At 55.3% G+C, this 27,116-nt stretch overlaps 1 protein-coding gene across 4 annotated transcripts in view; it reads right to left on the bottom strand.

Moving 5' to 3' along the window:
• The window catches only part of LINGO3 (leucine rich repeat and Ig domain containing 3), a 38,264-nt gene extending 23,078 nt beyond the window's left edge, over window positions 1–15,186 (bottom strand). The window contains exon 1 of one of the 4 annotated variants that reach the window (XM_071452092.1): window positions 14,671–15,186. The gene's annotated coding sequence lies outside the window, so the exon portion shown is untranslated. Of the gene's footprint in view, window positions 1–13,500; window positions 13,652–14,670 lie in introns of those variants that run through there. The other 3 variants (XM_071452090.1, XM_071452091.1, XM_071452089.1) reach the window with 3 other exon arrangements.
• Between the last annotated feature and the right edge of the window lie 11,930 nt (window positions 15,187–27,116).

Below are 27,116 nucleotides of genomic sequence, written 5' to 3'. Positions count from 1 at the left end.
ACCCATGGGGCACAGGGATCACAACTTTGGGACACAGGGAGCACACCCATGGGGCACAGGGATCACAACTTTGGGGACACAGGGATCACACCTTTGGGGCACAGGGATCACATCCCTGGCACAGGGATCACACCCATGGGGCACAGGGATCACACCCCTGGCACAGGGATCACACCTTTGGGGCACAGGGATCACACCTTTGGGGACACAGGGATCACAACTTTGGGGACACGGGGATCACAGCCATGGGGACACAGGGATCACACCCCTGGGGACACAGGGATCACACCCATGGGGACACAGGGATCACACCCATGGCACAGGGATCACACCCATGGGGACACAGGGATCACACCCCTGGCACAGGGAGCACACCCATGGGGACACAGGGATCACACCCCTGGCACAGGGATCACATCCCTGGCACAGGGATCACACCCATGGGGCACAGGGATCACACCTATGGGGACACAGGGATCACACCCATGGGGCACAGGGATCACACCTATGGGGACACAGGGATCACACCCATGGGGCACAGGGATCACAGCCATGGGGCACAGGGATCACACCCATGGGGACACAGGGATCACACCCATGGGGACACAGGGATCACACCCATGGGGCACAGGGATCACACCCCTGGCACAGGGATCACACCCATGGGGGCACAGGGATCACAACCATGGGGACACAGGGATCACACCCATGGGGCACATGGATCACATCCCTGGCACAGGGATCACACCTTTGGGGTGTGATCCCCTTTATTGGGGAGTGTTCCTGACTGAGTTCCATGCAGTTCCAAATGAAAGCATTTGTTCCAGAACATGAGTTTCAAATCCCACATGGGATTCGCATCCCTGCCACCCAGGGAGGGACTGGCTGGGGTGAAGGGCTCAGCGGATCCCACTGACACTGGGACCTTCTGGGAGCTGGGAATGTGTGTTCCTGCTGTTATAGGGGGAATTCTGGGTCCCTCAGGACAAAAGGGACAATCAGGGCTGGCAGCAGGATGGAGAAACCCAGGATCACAGCAGGATATGAAAGCCCAGGATCCCAGCAGGCTGGAAAAGCCCAGGATCACAGCAGGATATGAAAGCCCAGGATCCCAGCAGGATGGAAAAGCCTGGGATCCCAGCAGGATGGAAAAGCCCAGGATCCCAGCAGGATGGAAAAGCCCAGGATCCCAGAAGGCTGGAAAAGCCCAGGATCCCAGCAGGATGGGAAAGCCCAGGATCCCAGAAGGCTGGAAAAGCCCAGGATCCCAGCAGGATGGGAAAGCCCAGGATCCCAGCAGGATGGAAAAGCCCAGGATCTCAGCAGGATGGAAAAGCCCAGGATCCCAGCAGGATGGGAAAGCCCGAGATCCCAGCAGGATGGGAAAGCCCAGGATCCCAGCAGGATGGGAAATCCCAGGATCCCAGCAGGATGGACAGGCCCAGGATCCCAGCAGGATGGAAAAGCCCAGGATCCCAGCAGGATGGGAAAGCCCGAGATCCCAGCAGGATGGGAAAGCCCAGGATCCCAGCAGGATGGGAAATCCCAGGATCCCAGCAGGATGGACAGGCCCAGGATCCCAGCAGGATGGAAAAGCCCAGGATCCCAGCAGGATGGACAGGCCCAGGATCTCAGCAGAATGGGAAAGCCCAGGATCCCAGCAGGATGGGAAAGCCCAGGATCCCAGCAGGATGGGAAAGCCTGGGTTCCCAGCAGGGTGGAAAAGCCCAGGATCCCAGCAGGATAGAAAGCCCAGGATCCCAGAAGGCTGGAAAAGCCCAGGATCCCAGCAGGATGGGAAAGCCCAGGATCCCAGCAGGATGACCAAGTCCAGGATCCCAGCAGGATGGAAAAGCCCAGGATCCCAGCAGGATATGAAAGCCCAGGATCCCAGCAGGATGGGAAAGCCCGGGATCCCAGCAGGATATGAAAGCCCAGGATCCCAGCAGGATCCCATCTCCTCAGGAAGGTGCCCTGCAGCACAGGGAGCTGGAGCACACAGTGTGGGAGTAACTCTGACCCACCACCCTGAAATAACAGCAAGAATGACCCAAACCAAGCCCTGAGATGCAGAAATGACCCAAAAACACCTGAACACACCCTCAGCACCTGCAGGGGGGAGCTTGTGACACCTCCATCAACTACAGCTGGTGCAATTCGAGAAGGAATTTGCCTCCAGGGGATGCAGTGTGTGTGCTTTGAGGGACTGATGGCCACAGATCTGCTGTGGATCCCTGGGGCTGCTCCACTCCTGGGAGATGGGATAACTGGGAGGGAAGTGGCTTTGGATCTCTTGCAGCACCGTGTGTGGGACTCACACACTCAGATATTCCAGCAGGGATGGAGGAGGCTCCTCAGAACCAGCACCACCTGAGGGTAAATCCCAACCACACCAGCCCAGCTGCTGCTCCCCATGGCCAGGCTCCAGCTCTGGGGATGGAAAAGGTAAAATTTCAATCCAATTCCAGCAGGCTGGACACAGCCAGGTATTTACTGCAGACCTGCAGAGAGCAAACTGCAGTCAGGCAAAACGTGCTCAGCTCCTGGCCCTGAGCAGCCTCTCCTGCCCTCCCTGAGAGGTTTCTTCACTCCCATCCTGCCTGAGCATGGGGAATGTGGAATTTAAGCTCACTTAGAGACCACCTGAGCTTGGCTTGTCAGGTGAGTCCCTCATTCCCAGCCCTGGGAATGAGCTGATGGTCTTGGCATTTGTTTTTGGCAGCTCCTGGGTCACGTAGCAACCTCTGTCTCAGGTTACCTCCGGGGTTTTGTCTGCAAATACATTTTAATCCTTGTGAAATGGGACCCACCAGCACGTGGGTGAAGTGCCTAAACCTCCCTCAGTGCCACGTGGTGACACCAGCACAGCACCCTGGCCCTCTGTATCTTTGTGCCACCAGGGTTGTTGTCACCTTCTGCTCCTGTGATTTTTGGTTTTTTACTCAAAACTTGGATTTTTCAAACTCTTTTCTGGGCTACTCAGTGCAGGAGCCAGGAGAGGATTCCCCTCTCCCTGGGTGCCACACAGGACCTGCTTCTCCATCAAGGAGCTTCCAGTTCTGCATAGTGGATCTCCTTGAAAAAAGGAATTCAGCAGCAAATCCCAAAGCCAGACAAGACCCAGATGTCCTGGAAATCAGCAGACATGCAGAGAACCAGACCAAGGTGCCCAAGTTGAGCTCTTCTAAGGCAGATCCAACTTGCCACTGACCAGGACCCCCAGGGCCCTTTCTGCAGTGCTCTGAGATGAGCCAGATCTGCTGTGATGCCTGGAACAGTTGCTGAGCACATCCCAAGGGCCCTGGGGGTCCTGGTCAGGGGCAAGTTGGATCTGAGTCACTGCTGGGCCCTGGCAGCCCCAAGGGCCACCCTGTGCTGGGGGCACCAGGCCCAGGGAGGGATTGTCCCACTCTGCTCTGCCCTGGGGCAGCCTCACCTCCAGTGCTGGGGGCACTTTGGGCACCACGAGATCAGAAGGAGCCAAAGCTGTTGGAGAGTGGCCAAAGGAGGGACACGGAGCTGGGGAAGGGCTGAGGAGCAGCTGAGGGCACTTGGCTGGTTCAGCTGGAGCCCAGGAGACTGAGGGGAGGCTCCTGGGGGCTGCAGCTCCTGCCCAGGGCAGGCACAGGGGCAGGGGCTGAGCTCTGCTCTGGGACAGGGACAGGAGCCCAGCAAGGGCTGGAGCTGGGCCAGGCCTTGGCATGGAGCTCAGGGCAAGGTTCTGCCCCCCGAGGCTGCTGGGCACTGCCCAGGCTCCCCAGGGAATGGTGCCAAGGCTGCCACAGCTCCAGGAGCCTTTGGACACAGAATCACAGAATTTTGGAATCACTGGGTTGGGAGAGACCTCCAAGATCATCGAGTCCAACCCAGCCCCAGCACCTCAACCCTGGCACCCAGTGCCACATCCAGGCTCTCAGGGCTGCTCAGGGTGGGGTTGTTGGGGTGGCTGTGCAGGGATGGGGCTGCACTGAGGATCCCTGTGGGATCCAGCTCGGGATCTTTTGGGATTTGATCATTCCATGGATCCCAGGACACCTGAGAGTGCCCCAGTGTCACACAGCCCTGGTATCCAGGAGCATTAAGCCAGAGACTTTTGCTCATTAGTGTAATTAATGTCAGATTGTCCAGCCAGCTGAGCTTCCAGCTGACCTTTAGTTACTGAAATATCAACAACAAAAATGACACATTACCATGGGGAGGTGTCACAGGCTGCTCATTTGAAATCCTCTCTCAGTGACAGCCCCCCAAAGAGTTTCTATCTGCAAAAGTAAATGGGAAGATTTGGAAAATGCTCAAGGAAGGAGGAAGAATTCATCTCCACTGCAGCACAACAGGGACACAGCATCTCCCAGCTCTGGGGGGACAGCCAGAAATGATCCCAGGGAGAGAAATGGAGGGAGAAATGAGGCAGAGCTGTTAAAAATGAAACAGAGGGAAAAAAAGATCTGTTTCTTAGGAGTCTTGGGAAAGTCACTGAGGTGGAAAGAGCTGAGCCAGGACTGAGGCAGCAGGGACAGGTCCCCAGGCCATGGAGTGATCCCTGCACAGGGACAGGGACATGAACTCAGGGCAGCAAAAGCCTGAGCCAGAGAGACCCTCAGGGCATGGAAAGAAACCCCAAAAACCCAGCAGCATTGTCTGATGCTGGATGAGCCTGACCCAACAGATCACAGCCCCACTTGTCACTGCAACAGCAACAACCTGCACCTGGATTTCCAGAGGTTTCCAGATGTTGCAGGCTGGGCAAGGCAGGGGAAGGCAGTGGTGCCAAATTGCTTTGCCACAAGGCTGGTGCTTGATGTAAAAGTGACCCTGAAGGGAAGAGGTAAGACCCTGGAATTTGTTTTCCCTCAGGAAATGATGCCTTAGGTTTGAGCTTTTCTATGTTTCAGATTCTGGGCTGCTTTAGTGGGTGGGTCTGGGTTCACATGAGGGGATGGTGAGCTCTGTGCACAGAGCAGGGAGACAGAACAATTCCTGCTCCAGCTGGGGACCAAGGACAAATGATCCAAATCTCAGCCCCAAGAGCACAAACAACATGGACTGAAGAGAGAAAAACAAGAAAGATGGGACTTAATAAGCTAGAGCTGTAATTAGACAATTAACTCTACTATGCAAATGGAGCAGAACTGATCAAAGTGAGAGACCCCACGACCAGGTGTCCATTTTGTGACCATTTTGGTTCATCTTGGGTGCAGCCCTGGCTGGGCTGGAGGGTCCAACCTCCACAAGAACTCCTGGAATGACTTTCCAGAGCACTGGGCAGGGCTGGCAGAGATGTTGGCATCACCCACTTCCCTCCCCTGGGAGCAGCAGCCCAAGGCTCCCACTCCTCATCAGGCCCTGCAATAAGGACAAATGAAGGCAGGATTATTTCCTCCCCACTCCATTAGTCACACTTGGTTAATATTCCTGCTTATGGAAAAAGGTCACAGTTTCTCTCTCATTTATGTCACTCCACCTTCCATTTGCAGTTGCAGGGTTCTGCTCCTTTTCCATCCCTAATTAGTGTTCAATTACAGGGGCCCTGCCCCAGCCTCCCACCAGGCACAAGTCCTGGGCCACGCTGCCTCTCCTGGGTCTCCCTGTGGAAAACTGACCCAAGAAAAGCCCTTTTTTCCTCTGGCAGCACAGAGGGAACCAGATGGACTTTCCTTCAAATGAGATTTAAATGGAAAAACACAAAATAGCTCCTTGTGCCAATATTGAAGGGTTGGTGTCCAGCTGTCCTGAGCATGGGGAAGGTCAGCCCGGGTGACCCTCTGGAAAAAGAGGCCAAAAGCATCAAACACCCTCACGGTTTGCTCCTCTGGCTGCACCACTGAGAAGGGGTTGGAAATGATTCCTTCAACTCTTCTGATGCCTTGTGAGGGCTGACCTAGAACAGAGACTGGACAGAGCTAAAGAATAAAGCAGGGATTTATTAGGAGGCCTCAATGGACCCACCTTGGGCAGCACAAGAGCCCAGCCAGGGCTGCACCCAGGATGAACCAAAATGGTCCCAAAATGCACAACAGGTCATGGGGTCTCTCACTTTTATAAGTTCTGTTCCATTTGCATATTGGAGTTCATTGTCCAATTCCAGCCCCAGCCCATGCAGTCCCATCCTTGTTTTTCTCTCTCCAGCCCATGGTGTTTGTGCTCTTGGGGCTGAGATTTGGATCATTTGTCCTTGGTGCCCAGCTGGAGCAGGAATTGTTTTGTCTCCCTGCTCTGTGCACAGAGCTCACCATCCCCTCATGTGAACCCAGACCCACAGACTAAAGCAGCACAGAACCTGAAAAATAGAAAAGCTCAAACCTGAGACATCATTTCCTGAGTGAAAACAAATCCTCTCACCTCAGGTGAGGTGTTCCAGCATGGAGGGTGGCTGAGGGAGTTTGGATGCTCAGGTAGAGCCCCTTTAGCTGCCTTGCCCTGCAAACCCCTGCTGCTGCTGCCTTGTGAGGAGCACTGTGAGGACTGAGCTCAGGAGGCTTCAGAAGATGGAAAACACCTTTCCAAGGCTGCCTGAATCCCCTCAGTGCATGCTCCATCCCTGCTGGTGGCACCTGGCCCAGCAGCTCTGTCACAGCCTGGTCCCACAGAGCAGCCACCAGCACCCTCCTGGCCACTTCAGTCTAGAGATGAACCCCCTCATCCTCCTGCACTGAAACAGCAGCCAAATTGAGAGGAAAAGCAGTCAAGGCCTGGGGAAGCTTTCTGGAGATGCTGAGGATGGGAACTGAGGCAGAGATCAGGCACAGCCCCCCTCACTGCAGGTCCTGTTCCTGCTCCTCCTTCCCTCCCGTGCCTGCTGGGATCTGCTGGGTGAAACAGCCACCATGTCCCACACTCCCAGCTCTGAAACCAGCAGGGCTTCACTGCAGGGACACAGTTTGGGGTGACTGGGAGTGGGTGCAGCTGTGAGAAGCAGGTGAGCAGCACTGACAGCAATGAGAGTGCCCAGGTGTGCTGAGCAAGCACTCCAGGGACACACAGGTGCAATGCATGGACATGAGGGGTATAAAAAGGTGGGCTAAAGAACAAGAAGGGCAGATGTAGGAGAAGATGAAACAGGAAAGCCTCATAAATATGATTGTCTGGCAAAAGATTTTGAGAATATGGAAACTATAAATGAGATTGAAATGAAAGCAAGCTTTGAGATCCCTCAGTTACTGAACAACTGGAAAACAATGGTGTGGCTGGCTGAAGGTGATCCCCTTTTGATGGAACAACACCCTCTGCTTGCAGACAGCTCCAAGGGTCAGAGCAGACCCTGCCAGCCTGGCAGAAGGGGCCCAAAGAGGAGATTTTAGGGTTTAAAATGTAACACAGTATGGTAATGTAATGATTCTTATAGGCTGTATGGAAATGCTATAGGATTTGTATCTTGTACCAGATTAGTTAGCAAGAATTAGAATATTCAACACAGAAGATGATTTATTGTATTGTAACAGGAACTTCGCCCTCTTACTTTTCTATGCTCTTACCCTTTTACTCTCTCACCCTCTCATCCTCTCTCCCCCTCTCTTCTCTCAGGCCTGCTCTGAGCTGTGCCTGGCAGCTCCCAGCAGGGCCCTGCACCCAGGCCCTTTGCAATAAACCCCAAGTTCCACGACCAGAAGAAGATTTATTGTATTGTAACAGGAACCTCGTCCTCTTTTACTCTCTCTTTACCCTCTTTACTCTTCCTCACTCTCTCATCTCTTTACCACACTCTTGCCTTCTCTCTCTTTATCTCTCTCTTCGCTTGGGCCTGCTCCAGCTGTGCCTGGCAGCTCCCAGCAGGGCCCTGCACCCAGGCCCTTTGCAATAAATGCAATTTCCATGACCTGGCTGCAGAGATCTCTCATCTCCATCTGTCCCGACCGTGCTATCCCATGACACTCCTACAGGCAGATGCTTGCAGCCCTCGGAAATGATGTGATGTTATTCTGTATGAGTTGAACCCTTCTGAAACTGATGGTACCCTGTGTATTGTGGCTGTCCCAACTGTGACACTTCAGCACCTCCCTGGCAGGAGCAGGACTGTCCCCAGTACCCAAAGTCCCCCCAGTCCCCACTCAACTCTCTGGGAACATCAGGGTTCTGTGCCGTGACAGGGAGAGGCTGTTTGAGCTCAGGCTCAAACACACCCAGGGAGGGACAATATTTGGTTTAAATTTTTCCTCAATTCCCCTCCCACTGAATATTTTCTTTTCTCCATTCCAAGAACTTCCTTTATTTCTCCCTGTCTCCCTCTAGCAACAGTATCTGGGAGAAACAATGAATTTTTAATAGGAGGGGGCGGTGGGAAGAGGCAGACCCTGAGGCAAGAAGAGAAAACATTGATCTGTTCAATCCCCTCCATCAGCAGGAAACCACATTTAAGGGAGAGGGAGCCACGTGAGGACCACACAGCAGGGTCCTGGTCCCCCTTTTCTCTGAACCAGTGGATGTTGTACAAGTCCCAGCCAGGGTGAATCCTGCTCAGAGGAGCTCTCCACAGCCCCCTGGCCATGGCTGATGTGGAGCTGGGGGTGCAGCCCCTTGGAGAGGAGCAGAACCAGGGTTGTTCCTCTGCTGCACCATCCCTGTGAGGGTGGGCAGGCCCTGGCACAGCTGGGGCTGCCCCTGGATCCCTGGCAGTGCCCAAGGCCAGGCTGGGTGGGATTGAAGCAGCCTGGGGTGGTGGAAGGTTTCCCTGACCATGGCCGGATGGGCTTTAAGGTCCCTCCCAACCCAAACCTTGGGGATCCCACGATCCCAAAGCTGAGGTGTGCCCACCTCCTGCTCCCCACTCTGCTCTACAGGGCCAGGGCTCATCCCCATGGAGCTGAGGATGCCCAGCTCCCCTCCCTTGGTGCCTGGCCTGGCTCCCCACCACAGCCTGAGCCTAAATATAGACCCTGGTTCTCTTTTCTTGTAGACACAACCGGTGCTCTGAGTCAAAGTCCTTTCCCATGAACTCAGTGTTGCTTAATAAAGCACAAACCCTCGGAGACCTTGATGCTGAGATCTGTCATTTTAATTCCCAGTAACACTTGTTCCTCTCCACTCCAGTGTGTGGCCGCTGCTATTTTGGTTGGCACACTGGGAGCTGAACAAGGAGCCCCGGCGCTCCAGATCTGAGCTGGGCAGAGCTGGGACAGCTTTGAAAACCAAACCCTCCTGATGGATGGGGCTGCAAGCCACAGCTGAGCTCGTGGTGGCATGAAAAATTCAGGGGGAGGAAGGCAGGGAAGCAAGGGAAGAGGCAGAGGAGGGAGGAGGGCACACTCATGTCGCAGACATCTTTTCATGAAAAATCCTTTCCTTAGGATTTTTCCTCCTGAGAAGCCTCAAGAGCAAAATGTAAACAATGGTTATCTGCTGCTGTGGAATGCAACAGGTGCATCTGTGATTGGTCCATGTTAAATGTTTCTAATTAATGGCCAATCACAGCCCAACTGGCTCGGACACAGAGCCCGAGCCACAAACCTTTGTTATCATTCTTTCCTATTCTATTCTTAGCCAGCCTTCTGATGAAACCTTTTCTTCTATTCTTTTAGCATAGTTTTAATGTAATATATATCATAAAATAATAAATCAAGCCTTTTGAAACATGGAGTCAGATCCTCGTCTCTTCTCCTCTCTGAAAACCCCTGTGAACACGGTCACACACTCAGAGAGGTGGATCCTGCCTCTGCTCCTGGGCTGCCCCAGCCTTGGGGTGCCCCTGTGGGTGCCAAGGCACCACAGCAGCCTGGGGAGCACAGCCCAGACCCTCTGTGCTTTGTTTTTAACCCATCCCTGACAAAGCTGTTTCTATTCACCCAAATTTTCCATCCCAGTCTCTGCTGTTTGCTTGTTCTGGGGTGAATTTGGTGCTGTCCTCAGTTTTCTCGTTTTATATGGCAAAGAGGGAATGGCAGCCCCTGCCTGGGCCTGGGGAGGGCTCTTGCCCATGTGAAATGAGCAAGCTGAGGACAGCATCAAATTCAAATTGCCATTTCCCTGCTCTCCCACCACCAGGGCCATTTCCCCACTTTCCCCCTCCAAACTGCCATTCCCCAATTTGGGCCATTTCCCCAATTTGCCCCACCAAATTGCCATTTCCCTGCTCTCCCACCACCAGGGCCATTTCCCCACTTTGCCCCTCCTGAACAGGGACACCTCTGACACCCCACAGAGCTGGGGCACTCGTGGGGTTCCAGCTCCAGCCCCAAACACCACGGCTCAAACGGGATCCAAAGGAGAATCCCGCACATTCCATTGCCAGTGGCTGAGCAAAGCTCTGGCCCAGCCTGTCCCACTCCTGCCCCCCTGCTCCCACAACCCCTGAGCCAAACCTCGTGGAAGCAGCTGCTTTGTCTTTCAAGGTAAACCCTACAAAAACTTCACAAACAGAAGGTTTGTCAGCTGAGGGTGTCCAAATCCACTTCCCTTCCACAGCCACTGAGGCTCTCAGCAGCATTTCCAAGCGTTCTCGTGGGATTTATTGCTTTTCATCTCCTCTCACATCTCTGTTCTGATCATTTCTGCCCTCACCTGTTTGTTCTGGGCCTTTTCCAGCATTCCAGAGTGGCCCTTTGGGCTCAGGCAGCACCTCCCACCCTCCCTGCAGCCCCATGGACCCTGCAGGATGCTCCCTGATGCTCCCTCTGCCTGCTCAGACAACCCCACCGCCGCTCCACAGCCCCCACAGGCAGTAGGAGTTTGGCTGCTGAGGGTCTGTGCTACCCTCCAAAGCCAGGCTCCACACCCCAACCCCTGCAGCCAGGGAAACTGAGGCACAGCACACACACAGAAGGGTTTTGGAGCCTCATGGTGAATCAGAGCCACTGGGGACAAGCCCAGGGATGGCCTCACTTGGCTCCCAGTTCCCTTCCCTCTTGCTGTGCCTGTGGGGACGTGGGGAGATGTTGCTGGTGCCAGGATCCCACCCGGGCTGCCCACACGCACCGGCGGCACGGGAATCGCCGCTGCCCACACCCAGCACACCCAGCCACGTGTGCTTCACATTCCCAGCAGCATTCCCAGGCCTTCCAACACCCCTCTGCCTCTTCCACATCCCCATCCCGGGGATGGGAACGCAGCAGCTCCGAGCTGCCGGAGCAGCCCAACTCCTCCTGCCTTATGGCAGCTCCTGCTCCTCACGGAGAGAACAGGAGCCACCTGCTCCCTGGTGGGATGCTGAGGGGGGGGAACAGGAGTGATCTGACAGCCAGGAGTTGGGAAAAATCCATCCCAAACACGTGGATTGAAAACCTTTAAATGCTGGATTGAAAACCTTTAAATGCTGAGTGCAGCCGGCGCCGAGTCCGTCTGTGCTGCTGGGCTGTGAGTCCAGGGTTTAATTCGGGCCCAGGAGGGAAAAGCAGGGATTAGGTTTGGGCCTTGGAGCCAGGGATGAGTCCTCTGGTGAGGCAGGATTAGCACAGCTAATAAAAGCAGACATTCCTGAGCTCTAAACACTACAAAATAGGAAAAAAGCCCCCGGCCCTGCTATCTTCAGCCAGGGATCAGCAAAAGCTCAACACCCAGAAAGGCTGAGCCTGGCAGGAAAGGCTGAGCCTGGCAGGAAAGGCTGAGCCTGGGATATATCCCAGCTCTGCCCAGCACAGCCTCAGCATCGATGCCCTGCATGGATGAAACACAGCCCAGCCTCTGTTCCTCCTGTCCTCCTGCTCCCTTCTCCAACAGGGCAGGATAAAAGGAAAATCTGATTTTGCTGATTTTTAAGCAAACTCTTTCCTGAAGCTGCTTTGCCTCCTGCTCCCTCCTCTCGGGATGCTCCCCCAGCTGTTTTGCAGGATGGGCTTTGGAGAGTATCTTCCCCCAAGATCAGCCCACAAGCCAAGAGCTTTGGGAAAGGCTGCAGACACCCAAGTGGGGTTTTTGCAATGTGAAAACCGTAAGAAATTTTGAGTGAACCAAAAATCACCTCTCCAAGCTGCTCTGGCCAAAACCCATCCAGCTCCACCTGTCCTCCAGCAGCCAGAGGCAGCAGCTCCACTGCTTCCCCTCTGTGAGTGCCACAGAACCATTGGTGATAAAAACATCAGCACAAAATTAAACCAGATCAGCCCCAGGCTGCCCAGCTGGCAGCTCTCCTACTCATCTTCAATTATTCTCCCATTTAAAGGACGTGCACCACGTTCTCTGCCATGCCCCAGGGTGCTGGGATTTTATCCCTTCTCCATCCTGCCAGGGGTGATGGAGCTTTGGGGTGCAGAGCAACCCCAAGGGCCTCACAATTCCCAAAGGGTTATTGCAGGGTTCAACACCTGCATTTGGGATTTTAACCCACACACGACCACATCACTGCTGGGCAGCTCTGCTCTTGGAAGGATTTTTGGTTTAAATGCCTCATGTTTTGATGGAGAGGATTGTAGGAACTTTCCCTGCCTGGATGAGGCTTTTCCCATGGTGACACCCCTGCTTTGGGGCTGGCGCTGGGTTTTGGGGTCTCCATCCTGCAGGCTGGGTGAGAGTGCATGAGAGACCATCCACAAAACCAAGCAGCAGCCAGGAGCTCTGCTAGGCCCAGGCTGGTGTCCCCAAGCCACCAAACACCCCCAATCCTGGTCACTTCCCTCTCCACTGCTCTGGCTCCAGCGCTCCTCACTCCCCTAGGCTGGGTTTGTGCTCTGGGTGCTGCCAGGCTGCAGAGCCCGGCACGGCTCCACTCTCCATCTATTTCACAGGCACTCTGCCTTCTCCTGCCATCCTCTCTCCTTTCCTGCTTGCTCTTTTCTCCTTCCCAAAAACCTCATCTCAGGGTAGGAACAGAAAAAGCAGCTGCTCCTCTGCAACCGCTGCCTGCGTGACTGCCGCGGGAATTGGAGCACCTTTTGTCAGCTTTTAGCTCAAATCCACTTTGCAAGTGGATTAAGGAACTGGCACAAAAGTACTCTGGATGGAGAGTGGGAAGAGGCAAAGGCTGCTATTCCAGCACGGCAATAGGAGCCAGGAATGCTGCGCTTGCTGCCTGCTCCATTTCCCCGAGAAACACAAGCCGGTAACATCCGCGGCTAAACCAACCCTCGGAATTTTCAGGAGAATCCGCCTAAAAATCCGCGATGCTCGGGGACGAAGAGGCAGGAAGGGCCCTGGGGTGCCGAGGAGTGAGGACCTGCAGCGCCCGGGGGGGAAACACGAGCGAGAGGAGACGGGAAAAGCTTTCCCGACGCCCGGCGATGCCCGGACCCGCTCGGCTGTGCCGGGGAAGGGGCTGCGAGCGGCGGCCCCAGCCCAAACCGGGCTGGGGGGGACTGCGGGTACCGGACCCCCGCGGGATGGAGCGGGGCAGGGGCGGGCGAGGCGGCACCGCCGCCACCCCCGGTGCGACCCCGGGCACGGCGGGGGCTGCGGAGGGGCCTGCGGGCGGTGGGCACAGCCGGGCAGCCCCCGGCGGGCAGGGATGGAGGGAGGCATGGAGGGAGGCATGGAGGGAGGCTGCGAGTCCCCAGGGGCGGCGGGGGCTCGGCGGCCGCCCCCCGGCGCCACGTGTGCGGCTCGGCACGACCCTCCCCGGCCCCGGGACCCCGCACTCACCGCTCGGCGGCCGCTGCGGGGCTGCCCATGGTGCGGCGGCGGCGGCGGCGCGGGCAGAGCCGCAGCCCCGGGGGCGGCGCGGCGGCGGCTCCGGACGGACCCCGGCCCGGCCCCGGCCCGTCCCCGGGGGCGGCGCGGCGGCGGCAGCGCCTCTCCAGCCGCGTTGGGCCGTGCGCGGAGCCGCCCCCCGCGCCCCCCGCCCGGCCGGGGGAGGGACGGGGCCGGGGGCGATGCGCGGCCCCGGGCGGAGAACGGGCACGGCCCCGGAGGAACGCAGGGAAGGGCACGGGGGTCTCCTCTCCGCGCAGCCGTCAGCAAAGGGGAGGGGTTCACCCGGGCAGCTCGGGGTGTACAAGCCTCGGAGTGCCCTTGCTGAGGTCCCCGACCCCATGGCAGCACCGTGGGGTACCCCTGAGCGCCGTGCCTGGGGTACACAACCCCATGGCAGCACTGTGGGTACCCCTGAGCGCCGTGCCTGGGGTACACAACCCCATGGCAGCACTGTGGGGTAGCCCTGACCACCCTGCCCGGGGTACACAACCCCATGGCAGCATCGTGGGGTACCCCTGAGCACCCTGCCTGGGGTACACAACCCCATGGCAGCACTGTGGATTATCCCCACACCGCCGTCTGGGCTCCCCCAGCCCCACTGTGCCCACCTGGGTACCCCCGAGCACCGTGCCTGGCTTCCCCCAGCCCCATTCTGCACACCTGGGTACCCCCACACTGCCCTGCCTGGGCTTCTTCCATGGCAGCACCCACAGGTACCCACCTGCCACCCTGCCTGGGGTCCCTCAGCCCCATAGCAGCCCCCCCAGATCCCTCCCACCCCATCCCCATGACAGCCTGTTTGCATCCCCCTGCCTGCCCCAGGACAGGGTCTGGGGGCCACCTCACCCTGAGCTGCCCTCTGCACTGGAGGTGGAGGTGGTTGTGGATGGACACAGCCATTCCCCCTCCATCCCATGGGAAGTTGGGGCAATCAGGGCACAAACAGAGCTGTGACCCCAGGAATGAGAGCAGCCCCCAGCCCAAGCAGGGCTCCTGCATTTGTGCCCCCACACTGGGTTCCACTGTCCCTTGCAGCAGTGCCAGGAGATGCCAGGCTCACGGGACAATGACCTGGAGCCCCCCAGCAGCATCCCCATCCTCCATGGGGCCAGCACTCACCATTGCAATTCCTCCTTGGAGTTCTCCTCTTGCTCCTGCCGAAGCCTCCTGAGCTGTGGTGATTTGGTTAATTGGACTTTGAGGATGGCAGAGGCCGATTCCCTCCTTGGCTCTGGCTTGCAGGGTGGAATTGTTGCTCCTCTCCACTCATCACTGGTCAGTCCAGGCTGGCCTTAGCCTTGCTGGTCCCTGGCCTCAGTGGGCAGCTGATGCAGAGTGCCCTGTGCCCTTGATGTGCTATGTGCCAGCTGACCAAGCACCACCTGAGCCATTGGGTGACATTTGCTGCGTCTGACAGCGCTTTTCAAGCAGGGCTTGGCAGCATCTTCTTCACTTTACAGCTGAGGAAACTGAGGGCAGAGCTCAGGGGGAAGGAACGGGGCTCAGCACCGAACACCAGGTGGGTCCAACGCTGTGGTTCCACCTGGGCTGGCTCTGTTTGTGCAGGATTTTGTCAGGAGAAATGCCAACAGCTCTCCCAGCCCTGTCGGTTCCACTCCCAATCCCATCCCTTGCTGCAGCCCAGCGCTTCTGCTGCTGGAGGTTCCTGGTGCCTCCTGCTGCTCGCTTGCTCCGGGATGTGGATTTATAATTTCATTGCAGGCACACGCAGCTCGGGCTTTCCCATTTGAGCTTCATCCCCAGCCTCAGCCCTGGATCTGCAGTTAAAACCAGGAGATTTATGTGGCTGGGAAGGAATTTTGTTGCTGTTTTAAACAATATCAACTCATCTCCTTAGGAAAAGATGAAAAATCCAGGCATGAAAATTGCGGCCGGTTTAGTTTGGGGATGGATTTTTGAGAGGCTGGCGTGGGGGGGAGGGTGTGCCAGAGCGATCCACGTCTCATTTCCATCCCCCAGGATGGAAAGGTGATTCTGGCTAATTTGAACACAGTCATTAAGCTGCTGTATCAAAAGCACAGAGCCAATTAAGCAGCGTCCCCCCCACCCTGGCCCCTCAGGCTGTGCTGTTTTAATCAAGGATGGGGGGAATTGCTGCTGCTCCCACCCAGCTCCCCATCCTGCTGCTGGGAGCTGATTTTGCCTGGTGGAAGATGCTCTCCTGCCTGCTGGCCTGGGTTAGAGGTGATTTTGGGGGAGCAGACTGCTGATAAATGCACTGGGGGTGCTGGGGGAGCCCCAGGTTGGAGCAGGCTGCTCGGTCCTTGTCCTCTCCCCAAGCACCTCACCAGAAAATCAGGTTATTTCTGTCTTACTGTGTCCCCTCCATGCTGCTATTTAATTCTGGGGGAAACCAAGGCACAAACTTGGATAAGGGAACAGGCAGGTTGTGGTTCAAGCCTGGGCTGTGGGTTTTGGCTCAGCCCTGCTCCCCCCTCTGGGCTCTCTGTCCCACCCATTAACTCCAATGCCCTTCTGGCATCATTCTGGGCTTTGAGGAAGGAACAGGACAAAGCTGTGGAGCAAAAGCACCAGGCTGAGGTGACCAGTTCTGCTTCCCCAAGCCAGAGTCTGGCACTGGACATTGGAGGATCCCATGGGGCCCTTGGTCTCGTGCTCCAATTAATTCAAATTGGCTTCAATATGAGCAGAAATCCAAAGGGATTTTAGGCCAGGAGGCAGGGACAGATTGGGGAGGAGGTCCCTGCCAGGGGCTGGGGAATTTGGGGTGCTGAGATGGGACCCAGACCCCTCCTTAGGGAGCTTTACCCCCACATGTCACCTCTGTCCCATGAGCCTGGCCCTAAACAAAACCAGCACCCCCACAAGTGAGGATGGGGACCCATAAACCACCAAAACCCTCCAAAATCTTGCTGAGCATCAGAATTGGGATGAAATGGGGCCACCTGGGAACACAAATACCATGGAATCATATAATCATCACGGTGGGAAGAGACCTTCAAGACCACCCAGTCCAACTGTGCCCCAGTTTGGGGGGGACACACAGAACTAGCAGCACCCTGAGGTTGCTCCAGGGAGGGTCCCTGCCTTTGGAGATGCTGTTCCAAGTGAGCCAGCTCTTGGGAGTGTCTTGACAAGTTTTGCTGCTTTCTGGGGCATTTTCACACAGACTCAGCAAAATGATTTAGGGGAAAAAAAAAAAAAAAAGAAGTGTGAGAGAAATAAAAAAAAAAAAATCACAGCTGCTCTGGCACATGCTCAAAATCTCAAAGAGTTTTTGACTGAAACGTGCCAAGGGGAAAAAAAATTAATTCCAACAAAGTGAGAAGCAAAATCCCTTTTGCCCCCAGTTTGCCCTCTGTGGTGGAGTGAGGGATCTGAGGGATCTCTCCCTGCCTGCAGGGTCCCTGCCAGCCCCTCCTGCCATGGCCAGGCTGGTTCCCTGCCAGCCTGAATGCAGCATTCCAGCGCTGCCAGCTCCAGTGACAGCCTGGGATGGTTTTTGTCCCCATTCAGGATGCAGCAGTGGGTGCCACGTGATGAGAGCAGGCTCCTGGTGCCCATTAATTCTGCCTAATGGGAACCTCGATGGGCTCCTCGAAGGAGCCAGCTGGATGCTCCCACTCCATGTGGTCCTACAGAATTTGGGTTTTGGGGAGCTGGGATGATGCCATGAGGGTGCCAGGGTGTGGGAATCCACAAAATTAGAGGGGTTTGGGAAAGCTCCTAAGCTACAGCATGAGAAATCATTTATCTAAAACAAAATAGGACGTTTTTGGCCAGCTTGAGAAAATTTTACAAGATAAAAGACGTTCATACATCTCAAAACATGAACTGAAAGACTTATTAATCTAAGTAAAGGCAAATACTCAAAATATAGACTTGCAGTCTGCTTTTACCTTTGATTTTTGAGGCCAGATAAATGGTGATACCAGGGAGCTACTCCTGGCTTGGCAGCCCAGAGCCCCCAGCCCCAAATTCTCCTGAGCAGAGCCAGCCACACCACAGGGACTGGGGACAGCACCATCCCCAGGATTTGGGCCCCAGGGCCGATCTGGGGGTTTATTTTGTGCTGCCCAGAGCTTTGCAGTGCCCCAAACATCACTGGAGTGCCCCTGTGCTGTCCCCTCCATCCAGCCTGGAGCCAGCCTGCCCCAGAGCCCTGCTGAGGTGGCACCAGGAGGTCCCATGGGTTCACTCTGGCCTGGTCACCCATCACACCCAAAAACGTAGCTTCTCCTCAGGTGTGCAATCTGGAAGGACTCAGGAATGGAAAGTTGGGGGCACAGCCCTGCTGTGGGGTTTGGGGGGCACAGGGAAGAGTGGCTGCCACACCACGAGTGACATCTGTGACCTGCTGTGCACAGAGCTGGGGTGGTTCCCCTGCAAACCCTCCTGTTCCCACTCCAAACCCTCCTGTTCCCATTCCAAACCCTCCTGTTCCCACTCCAAACCCTCCTGTTCCCACTCCAAACCCTCTTGTTCCCCTCCAATCCTTCTTATTTCCCCTCCAAACCCCTGTATTCCCCCTCCAAACCCTCTTGTTTCCCCTCCAAACCTATTGTTCCCTCTCCAAACCCTGTTGTTCCCTCTCCAAACCCTCTTTTACCCCTCCAAAGCCCTGGATGCTCCCTCCAAACCCTCTTGTCCCTCTCCAAACCCTCTTTTACCCCCTCCAAACCCTCTTTTTCCCCCTCCATCTCTCTTGTTCCACCTCCAAACCCTCTTGTTTCCCTTCCAAACCCTCTTGTTCCTCCTCCAAAGCCCTGGGTTCCCCCTCCAAACCCTCTTTTACCCCTCCAAACCTTGTTTCCACTCCAAAGCCCTGTATTCCCCCTCCAAAACCCTCTTTTACCCCTCCAAACCCTCTTTTACCTCTCCAAAGCCTCTTGTTTCCCCTCCAAACCCTCTTTTTCCCCCTCCAAAGCCCATTTCCTCCAGCCCCCTCTGCCCTGACCCCAATATCTCCATGTTTACCCTTCAGATCTGTTCATTTTGAGCAGGAACCCCTGAGGGGGGACAGTCCCAGCTCCTGTTCCCTGCCAGAGCCCTGGGTGGGTGGCCCCGCTCTGCACACACAGCCTGAGCCCGTGGCTGAGCCCAGTTACTTTTAATAAATATTTGGTAATAACAATGGAAGTTTCTTTGGCCAGGAACCTGCTGTTCTGAGCTGTGCCAGGCAGGAGCACCATCAGGTGGAGGGTTTTCATCCAAGCAGGAGGGAAAGGGACCTTTCCCCTCTCTCAGGGCCTGGGAGCCTCACCTGCCCTTCCTCCCACTGCAGCCCCTGAGTGCACCCTCATCTCTGGGGCTGGGTGTCCCTTCTGGCTCTGATGTCACCCCAAGGTGACAAATTCCACCAAAGGAAGATTTCCTTCCATTTTAAGGGTCAGTTTTGCAGAATTATCCAGCCCCGGCCAGCTTCAGCAGGAGCTTTGCAGACCTTAAATCTGGCCTAACATTTCCCTGATCAGAGAAGGATCAAGCAAATTATCTCTGGTTTCCCAGCACAGACTGCATTTCTCCTGCTGCACAAATTAGGCCACCCCAGGTCCCATTTGCTGTTGGGACCTTTAGCTTGTCACAGTGACCCCAAGAAGAGTTGGAAAGTCTCTTTTCCCAGCAGGGTTTGCTGCTGCTGCTGCCCAGCCAGGCAGGATGGCAGAGCCACCTGGGTCCCCAAGGGCTCCCTGACAGGCTGGGAGCAGCCCTGGGACAGTGCAGTGACAGGGCTGGGGCTGGGGGAGTCCCTGGGGTGGGAAAGGCTCATGCTGGGACCCCTGCTCGACCCAAAAGCAGTGGGGAGCAGAACATGTCAGGCTCCAAATGCAGCTGCCCCAGGCTGCCTGAGCTCAGGGGCTTTGGGGAGCAGTGGCTGGGCTGTGGGGTGCACTCTACAGATGATCAGCTCAGATTTCACCCCCAACACTTCCCCTTCTCGTCCACTTATTGTTCCCAATTATTTTTATCAGGGCTGGGCAGGGTTATGGGGCCGTCCTGGTGTGGAGGGGCAGGACAATCCCAGAATTACAGAATCATGGAATCACAGAATAAGAGGAGCTGGAAGGGACCCTCAGGGATGATCAGTGCAGCCCCATCCCTGCCCAGGCACCCCAAGAACCCCACCCTGAGCAGCCCTGGGAGCTCCTGGAGCTGTGGCAGCCTTGGCACCATTCCCTGGGGAGCCTGGGCAGTGCCCAGCAGCCTCGGGGGGCAGAACCTTGCCCTGAGCTCCATGCCAAGGCCTGGCCCAGCTCCAGCCCTTGCTGGGCTCCTGTCCCTGTCCCAGAGCAGAGCTCAGCCCCTGCCCCTGTGCCTGCCCTGGGCAGGAGCTGCAGCCCCCAGGAGCCTCCCCTCGGTCTCTCCAGCCTCACAGATGAGAATCAGGGGTTTTTTTTGCCATGTAATTCCTGTCTCAGCAGCTCCCAGGTTCCCTCCCCATCCCTGAAGCAGCTCAGGGATGGATCCATTGCTGCCGTTCCCGGTGGGCTCCCATCACTCGCCCACCCTCGAGGGTCTGGGGGCGGCCTCTCCTCTCCCTCCCCGTGAGGAAATCGCTCCTGATGGGATCCAGCCCACGCTCCCCGAGCCGCAGAGAGCGCACGGAACCCGCGCTGCCACCCCCGCCCTCCCTCCTGCCTTTATCTGCCAGTGGCATCGCATCCCTCCAGCAGCTCCCAGCTCCTTTTCAAATACCATTAGAGCGATTAGAATTCCGGGCGCTGCGGTGCCACGGACAGGCAAACACGGCATTTGCACCTTCCAGATGGAAAATATCCCCGTGTCCCCGTGTCCCTGTGTCACCGCGACCCGCAGACAGAGCACGTTCTAATCCCCTTCATTCATCGGCTCGGCCTCATCAGCTCCCAGCTCTGGGAGCTGCTCAGGGATGGGGACAATGTGGAATGGTGGGGACTCCTTGTTCGCAGGGAATCTGAGCAGGATTGCACCTGAAAACCCCCAAATCTGGGGCTCCTTGTCCCCAGGGAATCTGAGCAGGATTGCACCTGAAAACCCCCAAATCTGGGGCTCCTTGTCCCCAGGGAATCTGGACAGGATTGCACCTGAAAACCCCCAAATCAAACCCCAAATCCAGGGCTCCTTGTCCCCAGGGAATCTGAACAGGATTGCACCTGAAAACCCCCAAATCCGGGGCTCCTTGTCCCTGAAGAATCTGGACAGGATTGCACCTGAAAACCCCCAAATCTGGGGCTCCTTGTCCCCAGGGAATCTGAACAGGATTGCACCTGAAAACCCCCAAATCCAGGGCTCCTTGTCCCCAAGGAATCTGGACAGGATTGCACCTGAAAACCCTCAAATCAAACCCCAAATCCGGGGCTCCTTGTCCCTGAAGAATCTGAACAGGATTGCACCTGAAATCCCCTAAATCTGGGGCTCCTTGTCCCCAGGGAATCTGAGCAGAATTGCACCTGAAAACCCCCAAATTCGAGCCTGTTTCTGGCCAGGTTCTCAGCCAGGGGTGGCTCAGGAATGGCTGGACTCAGGGCAGGAGGGATCTCACTGGGGCCACCAGGCAGGGACATCCCCCTCAGCCTCTCCTCCCAGCTGGCAGCCTGTCTGACCCACCAGTCACCCCTCAGGGTGTTGTTTTGGGAGAAAAAAAAGCTGCCAGTGCATGGCTCAGTGCAATCCCAGTCACCACCTGGATTGTCCCCTTGTTGGGAAGAAAGGGACCCACAACACCAAACTGGAAAAGAGCACATGCACCCCAGCCAGAGCTGCCCAGCCCCTCACCTGTGCCCAGGTGTAGCTGGCAGGTGACAGCGGTGACAACACACTGTCCCTTTGCCTGCTGGAGGCTCTCAAGGTTTTCCCTTCCTCTGTTTGTGCCCTTCCCAGTCCCTTCCCTGCTTCAGGGCCATGCTGAGGCAAGGAGGTGCCAATCCCCAAAATTCTGCTTCTTCCATGTCCTCATGTGGATCGTGTCCAGAATATGAACTCAAACAGGAAAGGAAGAAACTCCCCTGTCCCCATCTGTCCCCCTATCCCCTCCCTAGTCCAGCACAGGGGTCCTGGGGTTTGTTTTTGCTGCCTACTCTTGCTCCATGTCCTTGGAGTGGGATGGAAGCTGTTAGGTTGAAAGACAAATTATGCTGGGATGCAGTGATGGCAGAGCTGATTCATCAGCTGGGGGGGTCTACAAGGTCTAATTTGGGAGGGAGGATCGCTGACGAATCCTTCAGTAACCAGGAGGACTTGGGAAACTTTTCCTGGCTGAACACATCATTAATTTCCCTGCCCATCCAAGAGCTCAGATGGGGAGGCTGCCATGGGTAGGGAAAAGGTTTCAAACAGGAAATGTGTTTGCAGGAAACAGCTTCAGATTTGCTGGATCATCATTAATTGTTGGACTCGGTGATCTCACAGATCTTTTCCAGCCTCAGTGGCTCCATGGATCCAAAGCCTCCAGGCCAACACCAGGATGAAGATGATGGTTTCTCCCCTAGGGAATCCAGATCCTGAGAATCTCTTCTGAAGCTCCACAGTGCTGGATGTGTTTTGCCTGCCAGAAGAACCTATACAGACATCTTTTATGGAAAATCCTTTCCTTAGGATTTTTCCTCCTGAGAAGCTGAGAGGCCTCAGGAACAAAATGTAAACAACAGTTATCTGCTGCTGTGGAATGCAACAGGTGCATCTGGGATTGGTCTCATGTGGTTGTTTCTAATTAATGGCCAATCACAGTCAGCTGGCTCGGACAGAGAGTCCGAGTCACAAACCTTTATTATGATTCTTCTTCTTTCCTATTCTATTCTTAGCTAGCCTTCTGATGAAATCCTTTCTTCTATTCTTTTAGTATAGTTTTAATGTAATATATATAATAAAATAATAAATCAGCCTTCTGAAACATGGAGTCAGATCCTCATCTCTTCCCTCATGCTAAGACCCCTGTGAACACGGTCACAAGAACCCTCATTCCTTGTGCCCTCTGTGGGGACCAGGAGCAGGTTCTGGAATGCTCTGGCTGCCCTGATGCTTAACGGGGTTGGATGTGGCTGGACATGGCTCTGGAGCATGAAGGAATTTCTCCAGCTTGATGCTGTGGGAATTGGCTCAGGCTGGCAATTCCAGCCCCTCTGGCAGCCTTAGGGGCTGCAGGAGACACTCAGGGCTGGGCTCTGGGCATCCCTGGCTGTTCCCACATCCCCATCTGGGGCTCTGGGGTGGGGGGACTGTCATGGAATGGAGCTGGCAGGAGGATTTTGGGGAGCTGTCAGTGCTGGAGGTGAGAACAGGCCTGGCACCCAGCCAGCATTATTAGTGTCTCACTTCCACAGGCAACAAATCCGCCCACGTCCTCCATGGAAGGAAAAGCTGTTTGGAAACAAGAGCTGTACCTGGCACAGGGATGCAGAGATGCTCTCCTGGTGCATCTCCCTGCACCCCATGGCCCTGGCAGGATGGGCAGCAGTGCCCAAGGGTCCCTGTGACCGTGTTCATAGGGGTCTCAGGCTGAGGGAAGAGACGAGGATCTGACTCCATGTTTCAGAAGGTTTGATTTATTATTTTATGATATATATTATATTAAAACTCTATAAAAGAATAGAAGAAAGGATTTCATCAGAAAGCTAGCTAAGAATAGAATAGGAAGGAATGATAACAAAAGCTCTGTCTTGGACTCTCTGTCTGAGCCAGCTGAGCTGTGATTAACCATTAATTAGAAACATCTAACATGAGCTAATCAAAGACCTACCTGTTGCATTCCACAGCAGCAGATAATCAATGCTTACATTTTGTTCTTGAAGCCTCTTGGCTTCTCAAGAGGAAAAATCCTAAAGAAAGGATTTTTCATAAAAGATGTCTGTGACAGGTCCCCATCATCCTGTCCCTGCTCCTCATTCCAGCAGCAGCTCCTTGGATATGTGAGAGGGGTGGGGGTCACTGCCCTGCCTTGCTCTGTGAATTATTAATCCAGCAGGAGACAGCTTGGACTGGGAAACCTTCCCCAGCAGCCACCCCCAGCAGGCAGGAACACTGGGAATGGCTTTTCCAGGCTGTGCTGGGTGAACTGGCCAGGATTGAGGCTCCTGGGCCAAGCGTGGTCCAGCCTGTCTGGTGTCCTGTCCCTGCTGCACCCCCGAGCCATGGGGAATTCAGGGTTGCCCTTGCTCTGCTCCAGTTTCTCTGCTCTGCCCTGGGGTAAATCCTGCCCCAAACCTCGGGGACCTCCTGGGAAAGGCCTGGGCACGGGGTGGGGGTGCTGCAGAGCAGAGGGTGCTCCCAGGGGCCCCGAGCCCAGCTCCCAGCACAGGGTCCTGGCGTGGGGCAGGTACCAGAGGCATTCAGCAGGGGAGAGAGACTCAGCTCCCTGGGTGCCTCAGGTTTGAGCTTTTCTATGTTTCAGGTTCTGTGCTGCTTTAGTGGGTGGGTCTGGGTTCACATGAGGGGATGGTGAGCTCTGTGCACAGAGCAGGGAGACAAAACAATTCCTGCTCCAGCTGGGGACCAAGGACAAATGATCCAAATCTCAGCCCAAGAGCACAAACACCGTGGGCTGGAGAGAGAAAAACAAGGATGGGACTGGATGGGCTGGGGCTGGAATTGGACAATGAACTCCAATATGCAAATGGAGCAGAACTGGTCAAAGTGGGAGACCCCATGACCTGTTGTCCATTTTGGTTCATCTTGGGTGCAGCCCTGGCTGGGCTCTTGTGCTGCCCAAGCTGGATCCATTGAGGCCTTTTAATAAATCCCTGCTTTATTCTTTAGCTCTAACCTCTGTCCTAGCTCAGCCTTCCCAAGGCATCACCCTCAGGCCAAAGCTCTCCCTTCCCAGCAGCCAAACCCTTGGAGCAGCCCCTGCCAGCCCCCAGCCTCACCTGCACTACCCAAGCATCCCCCTGGGTATCCCACCCCAGCATCCCACCCCAGCTTCCTGCAGAGAGGGAGGAGGAAGGGCAGCTGGATGCTCCAGGCTGTGGCTTGTGCCACCTCACCTCTGCTGACAGCTCCGGCCACCCCAGTGACCCCAAGGTGTCTGCTGTCCTCCTGTCACTCTGTGTTTGTGTCCCTGCTCCCTGGGGGCTGTTCCCAGCCTCCTCTGTGGGGAACAGCCAGGGCTGCAGGCAAAGGGAAGCTGCTGCTGACTTTTGTGTTTTCCCAAGCCATCGGCTCTGGTGGTGTCTTCTGAACAGATTAAACTTGGATCCCAGCCCCAAGATCAGCTGATGGAGCTGCTGGGAGGCAGAAAAGGGGTTTTGGGGAGCTTGTATGAGTCTGGGAAGCAGGTGGGAATTTTGTGTGCTGGGGGTGGGGAGGCACAGGTTGTCCAGAGAAGCTGTGTCTACCCCTGGACTCTGGAAGTGTCCAAGGCCAGGCTGGACAGGGCTTGGAGCACCCTGGGGGAGCAGAAGGTGTCCCTGGCCATGGCAGGGGTGGAATGGGAGGATCTCTAATGTCCTTCCAACCCAGACTCATGCCATGGTTAGTGGGGATCAGATCCTTTGTGCCAGGACCCAGAGCATCCCCCTGGCTGTCCTGGAGTGCCAAGACCCCTGCCAGGGGGCTCAGAGACCCTGGCACAGAGCCCAGAACACCTGGGGGTTTGATTATGACCCATGGAGCAAATCACCAACCTGGTATGAAGATCAGCAGCCTCAACAGTTTAAGTAGAATAACAGTGAAGTTATCATGGGGTGAAAAAGTAGATTTTGGGGTTTTTGGAATGGGGGTTCAGGGGGCAAGATGGTGGGAACTGGGTGTGTCCAGCCTTTCTCCTCCTTCTTCTTGGCCTCCATCTTCTGCTGTGATGTTGGCACTTACAGATTGGTTTAGAGTAGAAGCTCACTGTCTAACACAGGTGATAGGTATTGGAAAGTAATTGCAAACATTGTACAGGTAGTTTTTAGTATAAACACATAACCCTGCCCTGGGGGCAGGCACAGTGCCTGGACTGTCTTGCTGAGTGGATCTCGACAGGACAGGAGAAAGAATTTTTATAGATAAGAAACAATAAACAACCTTGAGACTGAGAAATGAAGAGCCCTGACTCCTTCTTCAAGCACCAGGCTGGGAAAAGAGACTTTCCAACTTTTCTCAGGGTCACTCTGACAAGGTAAAGATCCTGACACCTTGGCTCTGAAAGGTGCAGAGATGCTGGTGCTGGAGCTGTACTGGGCCCACCCTGGGTGTTGAAGGTGCTTGTGGGGAGCAGCACCTCTGCTGGGACCACAGGAGCCTGGGGGACACATCCACATTGGCCATGGGCTGGTGACACTGAGCTGAGCTGTCCCTGCTCCCCTTCACGGGGCTGGGCCACCTCCAGCCTCTGCTCCACCTTGGAGTCCCCCATGAGCAGCATCCCCTCACTCAGCCTGGTCCCTTCCCAAAAACCTCCCCAAGGCTTCACCCAGGGAAGCCCCTGGACCTCCTGGAAGCCCCCAAATGTCTCTCACTGAGAGGAGGAGAGGCGGGTGCTGAGGTGCATCCAACACCCAAGGCAGCATCTCAGTGCTCCCCACATCTGACAAAAACTGTTTAACTTCATTAAACTTTGGGAGTAACAACACCATCACACCACTGCTGTCATTAATCCTTGCTAATTGTTTCTATAATTAAAAGCCCCATTGTGTCTTGTCTCTCCCAACATGATTTATCAGACAGGGAGCACTCTTGCATGAATGATGCACGGCTGGTGGGAGGACATCTGCTCTGGGCTGCCTGCATGGAGGGGAAATGCCTGGGGGCTGCTCCCTCCCCCAGCCCTCAGCCTCTTCAAGCCCAGGATGAAATCCCCTCCCCTGGACACCCCTTTGTTGGGAAGGATGAAAGTTTGACAAGAAAGTCTCACAGATATGTATGCTTAGCAGAAAGATTTTTGAATGTGGAGTCTGATGAAGGAATAGAGATGGAAGCAAGTTTTGATATAGAAGAAAAGAATTGCTGAGCCAGTCTTACTGGATAACCAAGGAGGCAAAGGGTGTGTTAGTTAGAAGGGGTTTTTATGGCTTAGAGCAAAGGATAAACCCACCCCAAACAAGAAGATGTTTTTACCAAGCAGAAAGACAGCACAGGCAAACAAGGCAGCAAAGCTGCAAGTAGAAAAAAAAGTCTCAGAATTTTCCACTGCAAGAAAACTGAAAAACAACTTCTAGCTTAAACTGTAATGTACTGACTTTTATTGATTGGAGAACAGTAACATGAATATGGTAATTATAGTAGTTATGATAGGCTATAGATAATAGTTAAGGTATAGATTGGTTCTACTGTATTAAGATGCTCAGCAAAGTCTAGAATGCATTGTAACCAAAACCAAAGGGTCTCCAGGCCTGCCTGCAGCTGGAGCTGCCACTGTAGGCACGGCCCTGTCACCCACCACCCTGGACTGCTGGAATGTCTTAGATACAATAAATGCACTTTGAAGAGCTGCCTGGAGTCCCACATCCCTCATTTAGGCTCTTACACCCCTTGGCTTCCTGGACACCAGGGCAAGGTTCTGCCCCCCGAGGCTGCTGGGCACTGCCCAGGCTCCCCAGGGAATGGTGCCAAGGCTGCCACAGCTCCAGGAGCTCCCAGGGCTGCTCAGGGTGGGGTTCTTGGGGTGGCTGTGCAGGGATGGGGCT

The sequence above is a fragment of the Agelaius tricolor genome, unplaced genomic scaffold (genome assembly GCF_023055355.1).
Source record: "Agelaius tricolor isolate 1412-34295 unplaced genomic scaffold, bAgeTri1.0.p SCAF_33, whole genome shotgun sequence".
Classification (NCBI taxonomy): domain Eukaryota; kingdom Metazoa; phylum Chordata; class Aves; order Passeriformes; family Icteridae; genus Agelaius; species Agelaius tricolor.
The sequence above is the reverse complement of the archived record's forward strand: the minus strand, read 5'-3'. Positions and strand labels throughout refer to the sequence as shown.